Source organism: Aquarana catesbeiana, linkage group LG11, assembly GCF_042186555.1.
Source record: "Aquarana catesbeiana isolate 2022-GZ linkage group LG11, ASM4218655v1, whole genome shotgun sequence".
In the NCBI taxonomy this organism is placed as follows: domain Eukaryota; kingdom Metazoa; phylum Chordata; class Amphibia; order Anura; family Ranidae; genus Aquarana; species Aquarana catesbeiana.
This window is the reverse complement of record NC_133334.1, coordinates 69,140,681-69,162,511: the sequence shown is the minus strand read 5'-3', so window position 1 is coordinate 69,162,511 and position 21,831 is coordinate 69,140,681.

Here is a 21,831-nt window from a genome sequence, read left to right as displayed (position 1 = left end):
GAATGTGGCCCTCCATGCATTCACCTACATTGAATCCGGCCCTTAAGTGGAAAAAAGTTGCTGACCCCTGATTTAATCCTTGGAGTGGGGAGGAAACTGATGGCTAACTAAATAAGCTTTCAGGGCAGGCCACCAATGTTGCTGCTATTTGTGAGGCAGTGGCTTAGTGTTTTCAGCATGCAATGCAAAGTGCTGTTACAGGCAGGATCTCCAGGTGAGAAACATTGCAACAAATTTACAAGAAAACTGTATACAGTGAGACACAGTGCCACTTATACAAAAAAGTAGATTTTGGCTTTACATGCACTTTAATAATGCTGGAAAAAATGAAAGTATGGCTATTGCCTTTATCAACCAGTCATATCAGCATTCTATATACCAAACACACAGGTTAGAAAAGTCAAAGAAAAATTTGTTGACCAGTTAGATTTTATAAAGTGTGACTGTTGATATTTGCCTCAAATTGCATTGTTATTTTTTTTTTTCCCAAAGAGAGTTAAAGATGAAATGTGATTGGTGAAATGTGATTAATAGCTTAGATAGCTCTAGTTTATGTAACTCTATTGGTTATGTACAGTCATGCTCAAAAGTTTGCACACCCTGGCAGAAATTGTGAAATTTTGGCATTAATATTGAAAATATGACTGATCATGCCAAAAAACTGTCTTTTATTTAAGGATAGCAATCACATGAAGCTATTTATTATCACATAGTTTTTTGGATCCTTTTTAAATCATAATGATAACAGAAATCACCCAAATGGCCCTGACAAAAAGTTTACATACTCTGGAATGTTTGGCCTTGGTACAGACACAGAAGGTGGCACCCACAGGTTAAAATGGCAATTAAAGGTTAATTTCCCACATTTGTGGCTTTTTAAATCACAATTAGTGTCTGTGTATAGTCAATGAGTTTGTTAGCTCTCATGGATGCACTAAGCAGGCTAGACACTGAGCCATGAGGAGGTAGAAAAGAACAGTCAAAAGACCTGTGTAACAAGGTAATGAAACTTTACAAAGCTGGAAAAGGATATAAAAATATATCCAAAGCCTTGAATATGCCAGTCAGTACTGTTTTATCACTTATTAAAAAGTGGAAAATTAGGGGCTCTTTTGATACCAAGCAAAGGTCAGGTAGACCAAGAAAGATTGCAGCCACAACTGGCGGAAGAATTGCTCAGGATACAAAGAAAAACCCACAGGTAACCACAGGAGAAATACAGGCTGCTCACCAAAAAGACAGTGTGGTTGTTTTTAAGGAGCACAATTCAATGATACTTGAACAAAAAAAGAGCTGCATGGTTGAGCTGCCAATAGGAAGCCTTTACTACGCCAATGCCACAAAAAAAACCAATAAGGCATGTCAAGGTGTTTTTGGGCATATTATTAACACGCTTTTTTTGTGGCACTTGTACAGTAAAGGCTTCTTTCTGGCAACTTGATCATGCAGCTCTTTTTTGTTCAAGTATCATTGTATTGTTCTACTAAAAAACAACCACACCATATTTTTCCAGAGCAGCCTGTATTTCTCCTGAGGTTACCTGTGGGTTTTTCTTTGTATCCCGAACAGTTCCTGTGGCAGTTGTGGCTGAAATCTTTCTTGGTCTACCTGACCTTGGCTTGGTATCAAGAGATCCCCAAATTTTCCACTTCTTACTAAGTGATTTAACAGTACTGACTTGCATATTCAAGGCTTTGGATATCTTTTTATATCCTTTTCCATCTTTGTAAAGTTTCATTACCTTGTTACGCAGGTCTATTGACTGTTCTTTTCTTTGTTTGTGTAATGTGTAATTCTTATTTCTTTGTTTTACCATATTTTTTGTTCTACTGAGTTCAGGTCAGATACTGAGGTCAGATTTAAGAAATAGATAGTACAAAAAGCAGTGTAGTAACTAATAGTAATCAAATAGAATTCACTTTCCTCAGATCACATTGATCACATTGATTGTGCTATGGCTACTGATCTTTGCACTTTCCTCTTTGCAAAAGTACACTATATTACCAAAAGTATTGGGACACCTGCCTTTACACGCTTATGAACTTTAATGGCATCCCTTGTCTTAGTCCATAGGGTTCAATATTGAGTTGGCCCACCCTTTGCAGCTATAACAGCTTCAACTCTTATGGGAAGGCTGTCCACAGGTCTAGGAGTGTGTCTATGAAAATGTTTGACCATTCTTCCAGAAGTGCATTTGTGCGGTCAGGCACTGATGTGGATGAGAAGGCCTGGCTCGCAGTCTTCACTCTAATTCATCCCAAAGATATTCTATCGGGTTGAGGTCAGGACTCTTTGCAGGCCAGGCTACATATACACTATATTACTATATTGGGACACCTGCCTTTACATGCACATGAACTTTAATGGCATCCCAGTCTTGGCCCTTAGGGTTCAGTATTGAGTTGGCACACCCTTTGCAGCTAAAACAGCTTCAGCTCTTCTGGGAAGGCTGTCCACAAGGTTCAGGGGTGTGTCTACGGGAATGTTTGACCATTCTTCCAGAAGCGCATTTGTAAGATCAGGCGCTGATGTGGACGGGAAGGCCTGGCTCGCAATCTCCGTTCTAATTCATCCAAAAGGTGTTCTATTGTGTTGAGGTCTGGACTCTGTGCAGGCCAGTCAAGTTCCTCCACCCCAAACTTGCTCATCCATGTCTTTATGGACCATAAAGGCAGGTGTCCCAATACTTTTGGTAATATAGTGTACATATGTGAGAGCTGTTTTACTTGCCAAAGTATTTTTACAATTTTTTCAGCTTGTCCTGTGATTTACACAGCACTGCCAACTGCTTGCTCCCATTTACCTCCTAACTCTAATTCCCCATACACACGGGCGGATTTTCCGACGGAAAATGTGTGATAGGACCATGTAGTCGGAAATTCTGACCGTGTGTAGGCTCCATCACACATTTTCCATCGGATTTTCCGACACACAAAGTTTGAGAGCAGGCTATAAAATTTTCCGACAACAAAATCCGTTGTCGGAATTTCCGATCGTGTGTACACAAATCCGACGCACAAAGTGCCACGCATGCTCAGAATAAATAAAGAGATGAAAGCTATTGGCTATTGCCCCATTTATAGTCCCAACATACGTGTTTTACGTCACCGCGTTCAGAATGATCGGATTTTCCGACAACTTTGGGTGACTGTGTGTATGCAAGACAAGTTTGAGCCAACATCCGTCGGAAAAAATCCTAGGATTTTGTTGTCGGAATGTCCAATCAATGTCCGACCGTGTGTACGGGGCATTAGAATGCCTAGTCTACAATCTTTTGAGCTGCTACCTTACTGATAACAACCTTTTCAACCCTTTACAGTCTGCCTTTTACCCACACGACTCTACTGAAACTGCCCTTCTGAAACTCACTAATAACTCACTAATTGCTAAAAACAATGGACACTGCTCTGTGCTTATACTATTGGATCCCTCTGCTGCCTTTGATACAGTTGGCCATCTGCTATTCCAAAAGAATATTCACACTTTTGGCCTCCAAGGCTGTGCTTGAGATCCTTGATCTTCCTCTATGTCTCAATGTACTCCTTCAACGTCCCCCACAACTCCATCCCCTCCTCTCCCCTCCTTTTCATAGGGCCCTCCAAGATTCTGTGCTCTGAGGCCTTCTTTTCTATATCTACACCTCCTCCCCTAACCAGTTGATAGCCCTCATGGTTTCTACTACCATCTGACAATACCCAAATGTTTTTCTCTGCTCATCAGCTCATCTCTTTAGTCTCCTTGCATATCACTAATTTACTTACTGACATATCATTATGGATGTCACACCATTTTCTAAAACTCAACCATTCAAATAGTGCGCCTATAATATTTGCTCTATTGCTCCCCCATTTCCCCCTCTCCCATTTTTTCTATCAGGGTAAATAGTACAACCATCAGTCTCTCCTCTCATGTCAGGGTGCTAGGTGTAATCCTGGACCTGATCTCTTTTACAGGCCCTATCCCCAATCTCTATTCATATAGTGCTGCCGGCACCTCACTAACATTTTCAAAATACACCCTTATTAGCCAATGATACCATCAAGCTACTAATTCACGCCCTTGTTTTCTAGCACCTTGACTATAGCAAATTCTCCCTAGTTGGCTTACATCTACACAGACTTTGCCCCCTTCAACAAAGAAGAACAGAAAGCAGGCAGAAGTGCAGGCAATTTCATGAATCACACTAGTGCTTAAAGGAAGGCTAAGTAATGCACTCACAATGATCTTATTGGTTATTGCCCTAATAAAACCTTATAATATAGGTTATTGTCATAACCACCAGCAACAACTGGGGGCCCAGGAAGGAAACCGGTATCATCCAAAGTGTTTACCATCCTAGGTTTGCATTTCCTGGTGGTGGTTGAGACAATGACCTGGACCATACGGTTTAATTAAGACATTACCCATCTGATCACTGTGAGTAATTTACTTATCTTTCCTTTAAACTTTGGTGTGTTTTCTTAACAGACAATGTCATCTTTGCTCTTTCTGATCCTCTTTGTTACAGTTTTTGGCTTTCCTCTGCCTTTTTTGAGCTCTAACATAATGCACTCCCACATATATGAACTTTTTATAGACTCTTGCCTCTGATTATTATCAAATTATTGTTCAAGCACATTTTCTTTCTACCAATATTTTGGGCCGCCCCTGCTGGATCCCTATTTATAAAATTAAAAATACTAACAACTTACAAAGCCACGCACATATCTCCCCCAAGCTACATTCCCAATCTAGTCCCAAATGTCTCATCACCTTCTCCCATGCTCACCTCCAAGATTTCTCCAGAACCTCTCTTACCCTCTCGAGTTCCGTACCTCAAACCCTCTAGCTATCCCCTATTCTGTCCACCTTCCGAAGGTCCCTGAAAGTAAATCTCTTCAGGGAAGCTTATCCAGCCGGTGCCCAGGGCAAAGATGAAAAACTGTGCCCCCCCCCACCGGTGTGAAGAAGGAGTCTGTGTCATTTCAATATAAGAAAATACTTAGAGTAATACAAATTACACTAGGTTTAATTCAATAATTTAATATGCAATACTAACCCACAACATTTGCGTCAGTTTCTGCAACAATAATCCCCAGCAATGTTGCTAGCTTATGTAATAAACCCCAGCATTGATGGGATAGTCTGCGATCCCCATTATGAACTGGCTGGAATGGTTAGCTCTCTGGGGGGAGGTTAATTAACCACTTGACCTCTGAAAGATTTTACCCCCTTCATGGCCAGTCCATTTTATGCTATATAAAAATGCGCTACTTTACCTGGTAATTGTACGGTCATGCAAATGCTCTACCCAAAATAAATTTATATAATTTTTTTCACACAAATAAAACTTTCTTTTGGGGGTATTTGCACACCACTGGGTTTTTTCATTTTTATTTTATGATAGAAAAAAAAATCCAAACATTTTGAAAAAAAAATATATATTTTTTACTTTCTACTATAAAACATCTAATAAAAAAAAGTCTTCATATATTTAGGCAAAAATGTATTCTGCTACAAGTATTTTGGTAAAAAAAATACCAATAAGCATATTAATTGGTTTGTGTGAAAGCTATAGTGACTATAAACGTTGGGATATATACTGGGTTTTTTTTTCATGCTAGCATTGGCAGCGATCAGCGACTGTGATAATGACACTAACTGACACTTTGTGGGAACAGACTAACTGCCACTGACATCACCAGTGGCACTAATACAGTGATCAGTGCTAACAGTATACACGGTCACTGTACTATTGACACTGGCTGGGAAAGGGTTAACATCTAGGGGCAATCAAGGGGGTTAATTGTGTGCCTAACAATGTGTAATGTGTGCTGGTTTTTTACTACCGATCGGTTTGTTTCTTATCGCTGCTTTGCATGGAAAAGAAAAAAAAGCAGTAGTTCCTTCTGTACAGAGCTCTGTGTTGATTGTCAACACAGGGCTCTGGGCTGTGATTTGACACAGCTGGTCAGCAGGTCCCAGCCATGAAACATTCGCTGGGATCTGCTGATAGACTCCCGCTGTGTACAATGACAGGCGAGTAGGTGGGCAGAGGAACGCGCCCGAAACCTTGAAACAAGCAGTGAGGTACGAGTACATCTTGGTGTCTGTAGCTGCTACCTGCGGTGGATTGGCAAGTGGTTGATTACCAATGGTATTTGGAATATGCTATAATATCACTGATGCATTAGTGACCAGTGTCAGTTAATTAACCCCTTTGTGCCGCCTTAGTGGCACCAGTGCAGCAGCATGAAGGGGTACACTGACACTGGTGCCACTAATGCAGCACAAATGGGTTAATTAACTGCCACTGGTCACTAATGCATCAGTGACAGTACATAAACCCCCTTCATGCTGCATATTACAGAAATATAATTTGTGATTAATTAACCTCCCCTCAGCCCCCCATTCAAAGAGTTCATTAACTTCTCTGCAGATGGCCATCTCCCTTGTGCGATCTGCAATGCACTGCTTGGTTCCTCCTCCTCTAGTTTGCAGCCCTGGCAGGCAGCAGCACTCTGTGCTCCTCTCCCATCCCACCTCCCAGCTGGCCTCTCAGTGACATCACGCGGCCAGGACTAGGAAGCGCCTGTTGGGCGGAGATTACTCCACCTGGCTGCAGGAGTGCACTCCGCACATGTTGCAGTTATTAGCTCTGTAGCGTGGGTCATGTGGGCAGACAGTCAGTGTACTTGTTCAGCCCGGTTTTAGCAGCACACTGCCGGCACATATCCTGCGCCCCCCTTCCTCCAGTAAATTGTGCTGCCTAGGGAATCTGCCACTCCCCCCCTTGTACCGGCCCTGCTTGCCCTTCCCTTTTAAAATGTAAGCTTTCATAAGCAGGGCCCTCTTAACCCTCTTGTCTTGAAAACTGTGTAAATGTACTGTCTCCCTTTATTTTGTAAAGCTGTGTAAACTGTTCCTAATAAATAAATCTTGTATAATATTATATCTGTTTTTTTTTCTTTAATTGAATTAATGGATGTAAATATTTTGCAAACTCAAACTATGTGGCTATAAGACCTCAAGTCAGTGCATTTTAGTTTAAGCATGACATCACATATTTGTACCCTTCCATTCAAAGCACCTGGAAAACACAGGGTGCCATAGCTGCTCTACAATTTGAACATATGTGTCAAACATGAACTTTAATGGCATCCCAGTCTTATGCCCCATACACACGGTCGGATTTTCCGATGGAAAATGTGTGATAGGAACTTGTTGTTGGAAATTCCGACCGTGTGTAGGCTCCATCACACATTTTCCATCGGATTTTCTGACACACAAAGTTTGAGAGCAGGATATAAAATTTTCTGACAACAAAATCCGTTGTTGGAAATTCCGATCGTGTGTACATAAATCCGACGGACAAAGTGCCACGCATGCTCAGAATAAATAAAGAGATGAAAGCTATTGGCCACTGCCCCGTTTATAGTCCCGACGTACGTGTTTTACGTCACCGCGTTTAGAACGATCGGATTTTCCGACAACTTTGTGTGACCGTGTGTATGCAAGACAAGTTTGAGCCAACATCCGTCGGAAAAAATCCTAGGATTTTGTTGTCGGAATGTCCGAACAAAGTCCGACCGTGTGTACGGGGCATAAGTCTGTAGGGTTCAGTATTGAGTTGGCCCACCTTTTGTAGCTAAAACAGCTTCAACTCTTCTGGGAAGGCTGTCCACAAGGTTTGGCCATTCTTCCAGAATCACATTACTTGAAAATTAAAGGAATTCTTTGGGGAAACCCAGGTCACCAGAACTAGTGTCCCCATTAGAAGCCCCCCCCTATTACTTTTCTGGAAGCAAACCCAAATTTGGGATTTTCTTTTACATTCATCTTCAATGATAATGGTAAACAGGACAAATAGAGAGGGTGAATCTCCTGAACGGGGGCAAAGACCGCAATAAAAACTGACAGGGGTTCTAATCCATCTCTACTCTACCCAAAAGTAAAAAAAAAAGTTTTGCCTTTAGTTATACTTTAAACAAAACCTACCAGAGGTTCTATCTTCAGTACTTTAATTCACTGACCCAGAACAAGTATGTAGATAGGGACTTCTGACTTTCCTCTGTCTTTCTTGTAAATAAATAATAATTCTAGGTCGATGATTCACAAATTAATAAAAGTATTTGTAAATACGGCCACTAAAATCTCATATAGGCTTTAGCATGTTAATGTTATTTCAAATGTTCTTTTCAATATTTTTAAATCTGCAGTTGTCATTAATAATTATTTGGAGATCCTGCAATAAAGGCCTTTACTCTAGTACTTCCTGTTACATAATAGAGCTGCACGATTCTTGGCAAAATGAGAATCACTATTTTTTTGCTTAGAATAAAAAGATCACGATTCTCTCACGATTCTTGCGGCGTAAAATCTTTCACATTATACAAAAAAAAATGGGCTAACTTTACTGGTTATTTTTTTTCTCATTAAAGTAATTTTTTTCAAAATAAATTATTCTCTAGGGTGTCTACTAAAATATTATATATATATTGTTTGGGGGTTCTAAGTAATTTTCTAGCAAAAAAAATGATTTTAACTTGAAACCAACAAATGTCAGAAAAAGGTTTAGTGTTTAAGTGATTAAACTTTTTTCACTTACACATGAAGTCTATTGCATTGACAAATTGTTACAATGTTTATACTTAAGTTCAACTGATAAAGAATGTTTTGATTCTTGGCAGACTGCCCGGTTTTTTCCTTCCTTTCTTTTGACGGCTGTGGCTTCAGAAGAGCAGAGAGAATTCTTTGCATAGAAAGAATCGGGAAACACTTTAGTCAAGATCGCGATAACGATTCTTGACGATTAATCGTGCAGCTCTATTACATAGTATCAACATTTTGTCCTGCCTTACCCTGTCATGATGGATTCCAATGAAGACTAAAAGTGACCATTTCAATACACATTACACAGGCATGATTCTTTTTGTCATTATCAGGACACCTGCCCTGAGATACTCAGTCAAAAAGGCTCAGTGGAAAAAGTGAAGTGACTTTGGTGGTGGGCTATTGTAAGTTAGTGAAAGATCCATAAAGGTTTATAAGATATATTTGCAACTACGCCATGGGCAGAGACTCAGCTAGGATTGCTTAATGTGCAATTAAATAATTCCAAGTTAGAGCTTGCACTGCTTACGCCTGATCACGCTAAGCTTGTCTCTATGTATTATGCTCTGCTTCTGTATAAAACATCCCCGCAATTAGGGAAGGCCAGAGAAAAATGGGTGGCAGATATGCCAGACCTCACCCAGGAGGAATGGAAGGCAGTAATTTCTGCTAGAGATAAACTGATTCAGGTAAGGTATTTACATTGCACATTTTCTACCCCCAAAAGGCTTTTCCTGATGCGTATGAGAGTATCCCCCACATGCCATAAATGTAACAGGGAACAAGGAGACTTTATACATATGGTATGGTCCTGTAATAGGGTCAGACCCTCTTGGTCAGCAATAACTGCCTTCATCTCAGAATCCTTTGATCTTCTTTTATCTGTACCCCTAAATGGTGCCTTTTGGGTGCGTTTGATAAAGTTGAATTTTCTAACAAAACTAAAGTGTTTTTACATTTCCTGCTTTACTATGCCAGAAAAGTAATTGTATTGTATTGGACTAGGTCAGAACCATTACATATTGACTTATGGAAATGCCTAGTTAATCAAAACCTTCCATTATATAATTTGACGTATGAAGCTAAAAGGTGTCCACCAAAGTTCACCAAGATTTGGGGTCCCTGGTTGGACTCCCAACATACTAATTACTCCCTGCTTCATTTGCTAAAAATGTACCCATGAGGCAGTTGCAAGTGTTTGGGTGACATTATTCAAGAAGTATGGGTTTCCCAGTAAGGAAGCAAAGCAATAGATATATACTGATCTACTCTAGTTAGTTTACTGTTGTCCTTTTTGATTGTCAGTCTGATAACTATTGCTAGATGCATGTTTATGTACCTTCTGACAGTCAATAAACAAGTTAAAAAAAACAAAAAACAATTACATAAGATGGCGTGAGTTTCAAGGACTTTGCTACTTCACCTTGAGGAAGGGACCCAAGAAGGTTCTGAAATACCTGGATTCCTGCTTGGCAAGACTACATGAGATTTTCTTAGCGTCATGCATAAGATGGCGTGAGTTTCTAGGACTTTGCTACTTCACCTTGAGGAAGGGACCCAAGAAGGTTCTGAAATACCTGGACTCCTGCTTGGCAAGACTACATGAGATTTTCTTAGCGTCATGCCTATGAGGGTTAATGGACACATTTTTATTAACATAGTTTGCAGCATGTGTGCAATTGTTTACCAAAGTTTATGTTGAATTGTAGAATTATAGAAAAGAACCCTGACAGCTAAGGCATACTAGGAATTCATGTCTCCCTGCCACCAGAAAAGGTGAGTACTAGAAGATAATGGTGCAGCTCACTGGAATGGAACAGTAGGGTTAAATTCCTTTGTGCTGGTAGTCAAAATGAATAGGCTGCATTTAATCCCCCCCTTTCTGAAATGGGAACAAATATATCCCAAAGGGATTCCCATAATCCTGCTAACTGTTGTTGATAAGCAGAAATAGGATGACCTCTGCCTTTTTCTTATAAAGTGAAATTGATCTCTAATTACAGAGAGAGTAGGATTGAAGGTAATGATAAAGCTATCTAACTTGCACTAAATGCAGGAATTTAAACTACAGACGCATGGCTGTAATCTGTTGAGTTCCATCTCTGTCTGTATTGTGTTTAAAAGTGAAAAAACTGGAGACAAGGACAGTGTAGAGAAAAAGGGTATTATTTTCTAAAATAACTGATATCCTATCATAAGCGGGCAATAGGAAAACATCGCAAAGAATGTAGGGGCTCCAAATACATTTGATCAGTTTTACTCTGCTTTCCATCACAACTAAGCTTCAATTTTTTTTAAGTGGTCCTAGAATCAGATATATTCTTTTATGTTAAGTGCATGCATGCTAAGTAAGTGTAACACACGGGTATTTATTCCCTCTTCACAGATATCACAGTAGTTCCCTATCCCTTGACAATGTATTCAAGTAGTTTTCCCTCCTGAAGCATAATGCTGTCATTGTTTTGGCATTATTCAAGGTTATTATCTAATTCTTGGACTGAGATTCTGGCTTAGCGATAACACAATCATGTAAATAATGATGCCTGTGCAGTTTCTGGTTGTGTTCACAAATGTGGGACAATGTTTTGCCTCTCTGCTTGTGACATACTACATTAGCATTCAGGCCCGGTTCAAACTGATGAATATCTGATGCAATCCAAAAGGCATAGGTTTGCATGTCATCTGAAAATACATTGCTTTCTACGAGGGGGTGCTGATAATCATTGAGCCCAGAAAAACTCAGAAAAAATTGAGCTAGGAAGCTGTAACTGCCACACTATTCTACATATTCCGGCAGGAAGTCAATGCACTTGCGACATCTGTCCTGCAGCTTCTTAAGTCCCTGCAAATAAAATTCTTCCGACTGCTGGTGTAACCACTCATTTGCAGCATTAGTTGCCTCTGGAACACTCCCAAATCATTGTCCCCTTTAGAGGTTTTTTGAGATTGGGGAACAGACAATAGTCAGCAGGAGCCAGGTCGGGTGAATAGGGTGGATGGGGCATTACTTGAAAGCCTAAGGAGGTCAGTCAGTTTTGCCATTGTTTCACCTGGAGTGTGTGACGAGGCATTGTCATGCAACAGGATGACACCTTTTGGAGAGCTTTCCTCAATGTTTTTCCTTGATATTTTGCCTCAACTTCGTCAATAAAGCACAATAATATGTTGCATTGATGGTTGAACCCTTTTGGAGGTAGTCCACAAGCAGAACTTCCATTTGCTTCTGCACTGACCTTTGCACACAGAACTTCTTTGGCCTGGGGGAACCACGGTGCCTCCATTCCTTAGACTGTTCCTTTGTCTCAGGATCATAACATTAGATCCATGTCTCATCACCAGTTACCTGTTTGTCCAGGAAATCTGACTAATTTCTTGCAAAACGTTCCAAAACAGCCACCAATGTCTCCACTGCTGCAAGCTTTCTCATTTCCAAGTTGTTGTGGATAATGGCACCAACTCTCTCACGTGATATTCTTAGATATGTAGCAATACTTTTGGCTGATATTCGGCAGTCCTCCATGATCATTGGTGGCTTTCACATTTGCAGGCACAGAGACAGAAATAGGCCTTCCACTGGGTTTCTCACTTTCAACACCGAAATAGCCAGTTTTAAAATTGACAACCCAAAGAAACAAGTGGAGAGGCACCTCTGGGTGCAGTAGTTTTTTTAAAAACAGTTTAATAAAACATCATAAGATCAACTCACATGTAGTGAAAAAGTATCAAGCGTGGTATCAGTAAGTCTGGGGTGACGTTCCCAAATCCTGGAGCATGTCCGTGCTGTGTGCAGTGGTCAAAGATCTTCCGAGTGATGGTGACGCCGGCTCTGGAAGAGCGGCCCCAAAATGAGGCTTGGAACACAGTGGACGGCTGGCTGCAAGGGGATGACGTCATCCGAGGTGGACACGTTTCCTGAGTGTGCGCACTTGGATGCTCTGCAAGTCGTGGCATGCATTCCACGGAGAGCGGAAGTGATGTCAGTGGTTCGGGAGACTGGAAGTGGGTCAACGCATTTCACCCCTCCTCCAGGTCTTCATTAAGGACAACTCTTCAGGTTCCATGTAATCTAATTTATACCCTGGTATTTATAGCGGATCCCTCCTCTCACACAATCCAATAGGAATTAGCCAATTTCCCTTAGGTGTCAAAGCACCAACTTCCTTAATATGACATCATGTCCTGTTACCATCGTGTATATTCAAAAAAATTTTTTAATACAATCAATGTTTAGATATAATACCAAGAAAATTACCTTAACAAAAAAAAATATATTACAAGTATGCAAAATTTCTGTCACCGGCGCAAAAAAGTATATAAATATGTGTATTATTCCAGTGTGTATCTTCAAATTTATATCAAATTTTATCTGCTGCAGTGATAAGTTCCCCATGAAACGCGTAGAGGCTTCTGGGTAATGCCGACATCACGTCCGGTCCCTAACCCACACGAAATCGAGGCTTGTATGGCATGCTGGTCCCTGGAGATGAAACAGCGATACACAGGCTTCAAACATACTGCTGAAAAGCCGATCCAAAGGCACTATACTTTGTAGGTGCAATATTTTACACATATTTTTTGATGGAATAAATTACAGAATGTTACGCAATGATGGCTATTTGTTTCTTATGAGATTCTAAGATCATCTTATGTGGAGATATATGGAATGAATATTGATATACAGGTTGGGAATCCCCGGATACATTCTAATGAGAGGAGTGGTTGATCCAGGCATAAATCAAGGCTTTTTATATTTCTGGTCTCTGGTGAGTGTCCATTTTACAAGGTGGTGGTGAATCACAGATTGGTGGAGATTTCTTCAATACGGATTCAGATCTGTGCATGTGGGTTTTGAATACCCAGTTTTGAAGAGGAGCACTGGGACTTTCTTTTCTATATACACACAAGTTTTTCCTGATTATATAGTGGCATATTGTATATACAGTTTACACAGCATGTTCCATGGTTAATATTACTCACTAATGATTGCTATATTGTTGGATGTAAATTAGTATTCACAGTTACAGGTATATGGTAAGAGTTATTTTTGGGGTTAGTGCAGTTATCAAATATATTGAAATATTACAAATATCTCTAGACAATAAATCCTAAAATCATATACCATATTGAATTGATCAAAAATGTTAAAATATTTAAATATGTGTGTGGTAAAAAAACGGAAAAACAAAATAATAAAAATAAAAATAAAATTGAAAAAAATATATAATAAAATAGAATAAAAATAGAAATAAGAAAACAAAGGAAAATAAATAAAAATGAAAATAAAACTAAAATTAAAACAAAATAAAAATATGAATGAAAATAAAAAAAAAGTGAATGAAATATGAATAAAATAAAATAAGATAAAAAATGAGAATGAAAATAGGAAAAACCCCAATAGAAATGTGATAAAAATTGGCCTTGAAATTATCTGAATGAATGCCAGTGCAACAAGCAGATATTACATCACAGCAGATATTACCAGCTGGACAAGAAACAATTGAGATCCAATTCAATGTTGAGGCCCAGCGGACTCATAATAGCAAGCCTATGGATCCACTGGGCGTTCTGTGAGATAGCTTTCAAGAGATTGGATCCCCTCCAACCTCCCTCCACCCTATCGATTCCACAAAAAGTCAGACCCCTTGGGTCTCTATTGTGGAACAACCTAAAGTGGTTGGACAAACTGTGGTGTTTGAATCCTTTTTTTTTATTCTGATTACATGCTCCTTCAGCCTGATCCACAGCTTCCTCGTGGTTCTCCCTGCATATTGGAGACCGCAGGTCTGTAATATGTGTGGTCCCACAGGTGATGAATTTCTTAATTTTCATAGGATCTGCCCTGGGAATGTGAAAAAAATTCAGAGGTTTTCCTTTGTCTATGTTTGGAAGTTCTACACATAACACATTTGTTGCAACTGAAAAAAAAACAGTTTGATCCAAAAAGGTAAATTGTTTCCTGGGGGAGATTGATAACATTCTGTGCCAACTGTAGCCAGAGTGTGGGTGGTTTTGTGTAGTGATTTAGCTGGTAAAATATTTTTTAGTTCCCTATCTTTGAGCAACAGAAACCAATGCTCTTTAAGTATTTGTTCAAACTGTTTATGTTGCCAAGTGTAGTCTGTCAGGAAGGAAACGTCATAATCAATCTTCTTCTTCTCTTTTTTCTTGAATAAAGACTCTCTATCCATATTTCTAATTCTTTCTTTTGTTTTCCTTAAATCTCTCCAGTCATAACCCTTTTCCAGGAAACTCTTTGAAATTACCTCAGCCTGATTGTCATAGTCTTCTACTTTATCACAATTTCTACGCACCCTGATCATCTGGCTCTTGGGAATCCCACCTAGCCATCTTGAAAAAAGTCTGAGTCAGCAATTTGCCATTTACTTTGTATATGACTACATTAAGGATGTTGACCGCTTCCTGACTGAAGGTTGCTAAAAAGGAGATGCCGAAGGAATTATCCTACTTTTCTTTGAGAAAATTGCAAAAATACTCCTGTGATCTTGCCCATACTATTAAGAAATCATCAATATATCTTTTATAGAATCTCAATTCCGGTATGTTATTTTCCATATATAGCTTTGTTTTCCCACCAACTCATAAAGAGTTTGGCCACCCCCTTATTTGTCTATAGAACTTTTTTCATGCCAAAAATATGTCAAAAAAACACAAACACAAAAAATTCTTCTGTTTGAACTTGATATTTGTCTTTCCTAAAGCCCATTTGACTGCTTCTAAGTGCATCTGGTAGGAGGCATCTTGCTTCCTTTTTATTTAATATACCTTCCTTGTGCACCCCTTTGATTAATCTTTTCAATTAATTAGTGGAATTCCCCTTAAATTCCTCATAGGGTTTTCTATCCTCCACCAATCTATTTAGTTCATCCAAATAATCCTGTTTGTTGAGAATAACCCCAACCCCCCCCCCCCCCCCCATCGGCAGATCTCATCACTATGTGGTGTAGAGGGTAGCACTCTCGCCTAGCAGTAAAAATGATCGCTGGTTCAAATCCCAACCACGACACTACCTGCCTGGAGTTTGCATGTTCTCCCTGTGCCTGTGTGGGTTTCCTCCAGGTACTCCAGTTTCCTCCCACACTCCAAAGACATGCTGGTAGGTTACTTGGCTTCTATCCAAAATTGGCCCTAGTATATGAATGTGAGTTGGGGACCTTGGATTGTGGGCTCCTTGAGGGTGGGGACCGATGTGAGTGTGCGATGTATGTGTGGAGCGCTACGTAAATTGACAGCGCTATATGGGTACCCTAAATAAAATAAGAAAAATAGGGATAATTGTAGACACGCACCCACACTCGCTCAGGATGAACTGGATGGACTGGTGTCTTTATTCAACCTTACTAACTATACTATACTATACTATTAATCCCCCCAGGAAACAATTCACCTTTTTGGATGAATCTTTTTGAATTTGTGGCAAATGTGTTATGTGTAGATCTTCCAAACATAGACAAAGGAAAACCACTGAATTTTATTTCCAGGGCAGATCCTATGAAATTAAGAAATTCATTACCTGTGGGACCACACATGTTACATACTTTCTGTCCTGCCCCTGCAGTCTCCAGTATGTAGGGAGGACAACGAGGAAGCTGGGGTTCAGGCTGAGGGAGCATGTAAACAGAATAAAAAAAAGGATTAAAACACCACAGTTTGTCCAACTAGGTTGTTCTACAATAGAGACCCTAATATCTGCTGTGATGTAATATCTGCTTGTTGCACTGGCATTCATTCAGACAATTTCAAGATCAATTTTTATCACATTTCTATTGGGGTTTTTCCTCTTTATTTTCAGTCTCATTTTTTATATTTATTTAATTTTATTCATATTTCATTCACATTTTTATTTTCATTTTGCTTTTTATATTTATTTTATTTTTATTTTATTTTTATTATTTTAATTTCAAATTTATTTTCATTTTTATTTTCATTTTTTTCTTATTTCTATTTTTTTATTATATATATATTTTTTTCAATTTTATTTTTATTTTTGTTTTTTCACCACATACATATTTTCATATTTTAACATTGTTGATCAATTCGATATGTTATATGATTTTAAGATTAATTGTCTAGAGCTATTTCTAATATATCTATTTTTTGTAAAGGTAATTTTCTTGGTATTATTCTATGTAAACATTGATTGTATTAAAAGTAAAAAAAAAAAAGTAAAAGTACTTCACTATCGGTTGCTTCTCTGTCCCCCACATGGTCTTGATTGAGTACTTTTGAATACGGTACTTACGGAAATCAGCACAGTCAGAGTCTCCAGAGAAAACATTTGTCTCCTAATTGATCTGATTGGATCCAAGCCTTTTTACCCCAGACTGCAAAGCTGTGGGTAGGAAAAAAGGAAATGCAGCTCACAAACACTCTTGCTCTGAAATGACACCGCCCTAGTAAGAACTGGTTCCAGGTGCTGGCTTTGCTGGTTTGCAGTGAGGTAGAAAGAAATCCTGGATAGCCGCACTCTGGGATAAGGACATCTTTATTTCAATAAAATCCAACAATACAGTCAATTGCAGAGACGTACAGGGTGGTAGACTGCTAACGCGTTTCACATCATTTGGATGCTTATTCATAGCTTATTCATTACGAATAAGCATCCAAATGATGTGAAACGTGTTAGGAGTCTACCACCCTGTACGTCTCTGCAATTGACTGTATTGTTGGATTTTAATGAAATAAAGATGTCCTTATCCCAGAGTGCGGCTATCCAGGATTTCTTTCTACCTCACTGCAAAGCTGTGGGTGCTTGCCATTTGGTGAGTGGGGTCACAACAGGGAAGTATGGCACATGGCACCGTTTAATTGTGAAGCACCAATAATAACATTGAAGCACTTATGCACTTTTTGGGCACCTTTTTGCACACCTAGCACTTTATTTACATAAAAAGAAAAAAGGTTTTGGGACTTTAAATGAGGGGGCCATTCAAGTCCCATCCTCCATCCCGGGATTAATGTATTAAAAAAGAAAGCAAAGGTCGGGACTTTAGAGGAAGCACACGGAAGCAGCAAAATTAATTGAATAAGAATGAGCTTTTAATTGTTTCAATACATCAAAGGAGTTTTTTTTTAATTTATTTCTTGCATTATGCTGTGTATCAATATTTTTTAGAGCCAAACATTACACATAAATACATACTCCAACCAGGAGTTTATAACAGTATTTTACAAATTCATCGGTCACATAGATACATGATTATATGCATTGTAAATAATACTTATACAGATAGCTGGCGCATTAAAGCGTCACTTTAAAGAGATACAGGAAAAGTAAAATAGGTTGAAAGGAATAACCATAAATTCATACTCCAATATGGAGTTTATAGCGATATTATACAAATACATTGGTCAAATAGATACATGATTATATGTATTGTAAATAATACTTTAACAGATAGGGGATGCATTAAAGCGTCAAGTGTCACTTAAAAAGATACAGGAAAGGTAGAATGGGTTGAGAAGAACAGCCATAAAGAATTCATGAATACGTACACATATTGGTTGTTGTTAGCTCTACGCGTTTCAAGGCCTTATAGCCACTCATCAGGAGCAACACCGTAGTGATCATCTATAAGTAAGAACAGTCATATTGAATGGTCTAGAGAAATCATGTGGGTAAACACAACAACATGAGAGAAACCCCCCATATATATTGGCAAGACCCACGCACTTACATATACATCTGCGCAATGGTGGTGCGGCCATAGAATTCCAGACTCGCCATAGACGCCACCTCCAGGAGCTGAGGGGGCGCAGTGGGGCGATAACAACCCACACAAACATTGCCCTGGGTGGGCCAATGTGTATGAAGTGACACAGGTGTAGACTGGGTGGGGTGGCCCCAATGTGGGGAATCGGTGTGAAGATGAAAAAGTGAAATGAAGGTGATGCAAATGAGTGTCGGAAGAGGTGGAGAGATGTGGAAAAAAAAGAGAGAGCGAGAAAGAAAAGAAAGAAGAAACAGAGAACAGGGAGAGAACCATGGGGTATTAAGGGTGTGAGGAGAGGCAAAGGAGGAACAAAGAGAGATGAAGGAGGCTAGATGGTGGAAACACGGTGAGGAAAAGAAAGTACCTGTTGGATGTGAAATGGGAGCAAAGGTGTCATGATGCCTCATGTTCCAGGAAACGAGTGTTGTGACTAATTCTGTGTGTGAGGCCCGGCACGGGGGAGCTCATATAGGGAGGGCTGCCGTAAACACGCGATGGCACAGAAAGGGGAAGGAGGAAGGCGTAACCGCCCGGCAAGAGGCACCAAACAAACCTGACCCCGATGTGCTAACAGTAGAGTAATCACTCAGCCGGAGATGCAGCGCAAGAAAGGATGCCACAGCTCCGGAATGGGAAGCATGACGTTGACGCTGAGTGCCAGAGACCCGCTCCCACCCGACGTCGGAACAGGGTGGAGGGGAAACCGGCAGTGAGCGTCGCAGCTCCCGATGGGGACAGGAAGGGCAAAGTCCAGCAAAACAACATGGCTGAAACCACCAAGGCGCACCTGTACTAAAGGGGTGAAAGCAGGCTAATAGTAGTGTTAAACCAGCTGCGAAATAACATGCCAAGGTAAAAACAAATAATATCAAGAAGAACAGAAATGGTAACGAGAGCAGCTGATATGCAGCCATGTTTAGTTAGAATTCATGAGAAGAATGATTATAGTTAGTGCTGCCGTGTGCCTCCATCCCCAATTTTTACAAAAAAAGAAAAAAAGGTTTTGGGACTTTAAATGAGGTATCAGGGGCCATTCAAGTCCCATCCTCCATCCGGTATAATGTAATGAGTTTTTTTGTATTTATTTCTTGCATTATGCTGTGTATCAATATGTTTTAGAGCCAAACATTACACATAAATACATACTCCAACCAGGAGTTTATAACAGTATTTTACAAATACATCGGTCACATAGATACATAATTATATGCATTGTAAATAATACTTAAGAAGATAGCTGGCGCATTAAAGCGTCACTTCAAAGAGCTACAGGAAAAGTGAAATAGGTTGAAAGGAATAACCATAAATTCATACTCCAATATGGAGTTTATAGCGGTATTATACAAATACATCGGTCACATAGATTATATGTATTGTAAATAATACTTTAACAGATAGCTGGCACATTAAAGCATCACTTAAAAAGATGCAGGAGAGGTGGAATGGGTTGAGGAGAAGGGGCATAAAGAATTCATGAATATGTACACATATCGGTGGTTGTTAGCTCTACGCATTTCGAGGCCTTGTAGCCACTTTATTTAGATAGTTATTCATGCAAATCATGTATATTATGGTGCATTAATTGTATTCATTCACTTTTGCAAGTGCTGTTTATGTTGTTTTTCCATATCCAATGGTCTAGCACCCATGTGATAGCTGCTGCAAAATATTGTTTCTCATTGTTTTCACTGTTTTTGCCCTAGGGCTTTGTTGCTCTATATCCTACAAGGGCTGTTTACTCCAATTTATTTGCATCTAGTTTTCATGCTTTGGCTGGCCATTCAGATGTACAGAACCCAGTGCAGACACATGGTATGACTGTATTGGTTTGTTCAGCCACCACATCCCTCCACCCAATCACAGCCTGACTCTGGCACACACCCTTTCCCAATCGCAGCCTGCCTCTTGAACATGCCCCTGCTCAAGTAGAGCCTGTATCTGCAGTGTCCTATAACCAGTGGCGGCCCATCTATACAGGGTGCAGGGTCACCATCTTCCTAAGCCATGTGTCCGCCCCCTAATCTACATGAAGGGTGTCGGACGCATGGATTCCAATGGGGTTTTTATTTTTTTTGAAGCACAAGATTAGAGCCAGAGCCAAAGCACTACAACCCAAGCCCACCCAGTTTTGTGACAATAGCAAATTACTATTCGCTATTGTCTTCCTGATTCTCCTTCCAGCCAATCAGGAAGCAGTTCCTGTGACAATCATGACTCAGGACACACTTCCTGTTTTCCCGGGAGGTGAATCAATGACTCGGCTCTTCATTCCCCCTAACTCCAAAGGTAATGCCCTGATCAACACAGTCTCTTTCATCTCCCACGGGTGGTGGGGGGTTCGATCGCTGCATTTACATCCGTCTCCAAGGGGGTGTGCAATCGCCACATTCCAGGCTGTCTCCCGCAGGGGGGGTTGGCATTAGTTTTCTGCTCCCCCCCCCCCAATATATTAAGCACTGGCCACCACTGCCTATAGCCCTGCTCCCCACTATCAGAAAGAAGAGAAAAACTATTTCTGAAACTAAGCAACAGCAGTTATGGTGCCTGCATAGTTGTAACTGTATTTAAAGTGTCTATAATATTGTATATTCATACCTAAAATAACATTATATAAACAAAAATAAAAAAAAATATCTAAAAATTATCTTTATATAAAATCTATAGACCTTTTGAAGTTTTTTTGATGTATTTAGGCATTTGCATTTACTATAAATTATTACATAAACATACATAGCAATAATAGAAACATGTTTTTTCTATTTATTACTATATAGGGTATGCATGCTTTGCTTAACAGTACTAATTAGGGATAGTACTTTATTTCTTCTCTGTTTCTCTCCTCTAGAACAGAACTGTGCTGTCAATATACTTTGTAAATAATACACTCCTTAGGTGGCATATCCCGTAATTGATTTCCTCACAGCAGTTCAGCGCTGCAGGGATGCTGACTGCACTGCATAACATACCAATAGCTCCTGGAGGAGAATTAAAAAATATAAAATATGAGTAGTAAAATATGGCAACACAAGTAAAATGTGTAAATCACAATTAAAACAACAAAAAGTGCTTTATGTTCATAACATGCAATTATGTAATGCCTGTAAAAACCCCTTAAAACAAAACAAAAAAAAAATAGTGTCATCTGAAAGCTATATTTTTGCAGCTTAAAGGTATAACCTTGCAAGTGTACCATTAGTTCACATCTATCAATGAACAGCACCCTTCAAACATCCTGTTAGGAAACATTTGAATAGGTTGAAATGGTTCATGAGCTTGCTACAATATCATTTGAAATTAAAGGTTCAGATTCATTGGCTCCCAGCCTATTACATGCTCCAGAGATCTTTGTAGGTCTACACGTGAGTGTGTAGGCAAGCACAAAATTAACATGATAGACATTGCACTGACCTCCAACTGTTGAGATGGCATTTTTTTTCACTGGGGGTGAAGTTGTCATACAATAAACCAGTATGGTTTGTGACACTATCAATCAGTCTGTCTTTCATAA